Source organism: Periplaneta americana, chromosome 16, assembly GCF_040183065.1.
Source record: "Periplaneta americana isolate PAMFEO1 chromosome 16, P.americana_PAMFEO1_priV1, whole genome shotgun sequence".
Lineage (NCBI taxonomy): Eukaryota > Metazoa > Arthropoda > Insecta > Blattodea > Blattidae > Periplaneta > Periplaneta americana.
In genome coordinates, this window is record NC_091132.1 from 179,219,100 (window position 1) to 179,222,964 (window position 3,865).

The 3,865-nt window shown below is 34.3% G+C and overlaps 1 non-coding gene across 1 annotated transcript; it reads right to left on the reverse strand.

Annotated features, from left to right (window-relative positions):
* Positions 1-2,122: 2,122 nt before the first annotated feature.
* On the reverse strand, positions 2,123-2,284 carry LOC138692293 (U1 spliceosomal RNA). Its single transcript, XR_011330046.1, has one exon. It is a non-coding gene; the product is annotated as a U1 spliceosomal RNA (small nuclear RNA).
* Positions 2,285-3,865: the final 1,581 nt, after the last annotated feature.

The following is a 3,865-nucleotide window of genomic DNA, read 5'->3' on the forward strand; positions in this document are numbered from 1 at the left end:
ATTAAATGACAAGCTATACTCGATGCAACCAAAGCAAAGCACCTAAAGACGGATGAATTTAATCGGCAGAAGAAAAATAAATAATTTTTTGACTTCGTCACAAATTTAATTACCTTACAGCTCTTCTAACCTAATATGAAATTATGTAATTCAGTGCTCACCAGGTGATTTCAAGAGAGACGACGTATGTAACTAGTAGGAGTAAAATAGAGGAAAGGTAGTGGCGAAAATTAAAAAAAAATCCAGTAATTAAGTTATTGAGAAAAATTCATTTGACATTGGAATTAACACAGAGAACTTTTGAAAACTGCAATTATTAAAACTACAAATAACCTCTTAGCATGCAACATAATAATTAAAGAATGACAATAATAGAAAGTTACTCATGATCATAACTCACCACATTTATTGAAACGATAAGATACTTACGATTAACATTGTTATCAGAAACAACAGGAGCCACAGCTAGGTACACTTCTTTTCGCGTGATGGAGACATCATGTAGTCTAATATAATTTGAAACAAATATTGTCGCGTGATGGAGACATCGTGTAGTATAATATAATTTGAAACAAATATTGATCTCACACGTGTCTCGCAACTAGGCAGAGGCTTTTGCAGAATAAAACTGTTCCTACATTATTTTGAACAATGATGACAAATTGTGTGTGATGCAAGTGCTAACTTTCCTCTTTGTTAACAAAAAGAGCCCTACGCATTAATAAAAAGAAAATTGGAGTAGGCCCTATAAACACAATAAATACTAAACTCTTGATGGTCAAACTTATTAATACAGATATTTCGCTTATGCTCATCCGTCTTATCTTATAATTCTCTGCGGCAATGGTACCTGTATTGAGAGGGTTTAATTATCCAGCAACGAATATTATGATTTACGGTACATTTCATTTAAATCCGAGGGAATGAGACATTTTTGGAAATTTTGAAGTCTTAATTATTACTTTTTCATTTATAAATCAGCTTTTTACAAAACCTATAGCGAAATGTTTAAGTTAAATATTCATGTATCTGAAAAATATAATACATGTACAAACTCGTTGCAGTGTACCTTTGATAAGCACTCCTTGCGGAGGCTGGCGGTGCTATAGACCGCCATGTTTTTTAGGGAACGATCCATAGTACTGTTGGCCTCCGCAGGAAGCGCTTATCAGAGGTCTTCAGCCTCTCTATAGTATCTAGCTCGTTGATTGCAACACACATTCTTAATTTCTACACTCAGAATCGCTACCAGTTACGTACACTTTCCTTTAAATGTTAATTGAAATTCTCTTTAAAAGTAAAGTAACTGTAATAGTTTCCGGATTTTTTTAGATCGATACTGTGTGCGAATAATTAGCATGTTCGAACTCTACCACTGCACTGGGGTCCCGAATTCGCAACTCGAAACTTCATGTTGAACACAAGTCAATGAATGGATTTTCATGTCCTAAATTTCATTCGATCTATTTTTCGAATGTAATATCTGTCATATAGAGTATCCTCTCTTCATCGGCGCCGTTAGCTATGTTATTTTGGGAGGGGGGGGCTTTTATTATTATTATTATTATTATTATTATTATTGTTATTAAGGAATTTGAGAGTTGGGTTTAGATTATACAGTTTACAGTTCTATATTTCTTTTCTTTCAAGCTTTCATTTTACCGTAGTTTTAATCATACAATCAACGTTTGCAACGTTGATACTGCATTGCTGTTACTTTCTCTTAAAAAAAATGTTGTGATAAATAAACACTGACCTACAGTAAGTAATGTAACATCATATTTCCCTAAAATCAGTTATTCTTTAAGAGCAAACAGTTACAGCATAAGTATATATATTTCTCAAAGTTAAAATAATACTGATTTTCTGATTATATCTTTGCGTCAGCTTTCCTCTCCATCTCACGCGAACTAAATGAACTAATCGAACTAAATGATTATATACGTCAGTTTTTCTTAGACGAACTAAATGAACTAAACGAACTAGATTATTGAACTAATCTCACTATCGAACTAGTTCGCCGCGAACGAATCTGTAAATTGAACTGAATTTCCCATCACTAATATTAAGTAGTAAGCTATCCTACAACAATAAAGATGAACTTAAAGATAAAAGATTAATCCCGGGACAGCGCGAACGCAGTCCCGACTACCAAAAATTACGCGCCCGAGTTACTCACATTTGGAGCAATCGCAGGGGTCAACCCAACCAAAGTGCAATGGAAGGGTCTCACCCTGGGGGAACCGCCTTCATGATCACGGTAACCCCTACGCCAGGTAAGTATGCCGAGGTATCCTCACTCAGCCCTCTTATGTCTGCCCTACGTTCATCTGCTAACTGGATATCTCTTTACAATTCATTAATATTTAATTAACTGTTATAAATATAACCGAAAACCCTTCATAAAAGGGTTGCATAAAGTGTAATCATTGATCAACGCAATGTAGTTTATCATAATATTTACGCAGAGTTCGCAATAACATTGTTATATCTATATTTTTATATTATTAGTATGCATTAAATAGACCCTGCCATCTAGCGGCCTAGTTTCGAGTTCTACCGTGAGACGAAGTTTCGTTCTGGAGTTCGTCCAAGTGGCGACGACCGCCCGGGTATTGATCCACCAGAGACAGATCACCTGTGTACTTGCTGAAAATCTGCAATAAAATTCATGTTACTATTACTATTATTATTGTTGTTTTTTTTTTAATATATTTATTTCGAAACTAGTCTTTATTGTCACTGATGGAGCATTCTCCCGGAGGACAGACTGCCAAGACAGATGTTGGAATGGACCCCACGGATTATATGGATGGAGGATATTAATAAAACTGTGCAACGTAAAGGATTGGCAGGAGACTGGAGAGATAGAGCAGAATGGAAAAGAAAAATTTGGGCACAGGAAGATGCTTAAGCATTGTAAAGGGGACACTCAACTTAAAAATTGGAGAAAAAGTGTCATGGAAATGAAAAATTAAATTTCTACACTAATTTAAGTGACAGACCTAAATTAATACGCAGAATTCTTCCCCTATTCATTGAGAAGTCAGTCAAATGCACAAAGCCAAAAAATAAAAAATGATAATTAAGTGATATTTCAATTAATGATTGATTAAAAATTGAAATATTTTTTATTTTAAAAAGTATTGGATCTAATGAGCTGAGATTTTGCATGTTACTTTCCATGTGTATATTAAACTTTTTCTCCAAATTTGAAAAAGATTGGTCAAATAGGAAAAAAGTTCCAAAATATAGTTGAGTGTCCCCTTAACCTGTTACAGGGTGTAAGGGTGTAAGTGCCATTATTTAAACTGATGATTCATATCATAAGGAAGAAAAAAAGGCTCTCACAATTCTTTTCTAATTGCAATATTTAACCAATTATAAAATTTTACAATATTAGATGTTTTTCAACGTTGGTGGATTGGGAGGTGGTGGTTCACAAGTACAGCTCATGCATTTTGTCAAGACGCTAGCGATGCACACTAGTAATTTCCCCAACTTTCATGACAACGGCCAACTTAAAGCACTCCGTTGTTAATTTACTTTTGTTAAATTGTGCGAAATACTAATACGAGACTTTCTATTTTCAAATGAATTTACTAAATTAGTGTTCAAATCGGTTTTAATTTTCCGCGCTACGTACACAACATTGTCACCGATTTCAGTGGAGATCAGTTTAATCTATAGCAGTTATGATTTTCAACAGCAGCAGGGAACTGTTTAAGTTTATATATCGAAGATGAAATTCCCGAACATTACGTGGATACCCTTACTGACTAAAGTGGAATTATTTGTTTGCTGATTTAGCCGTTAATACTATTTATAAAAATAGTGACATTGTCTATGGAACTTGATGTATCAA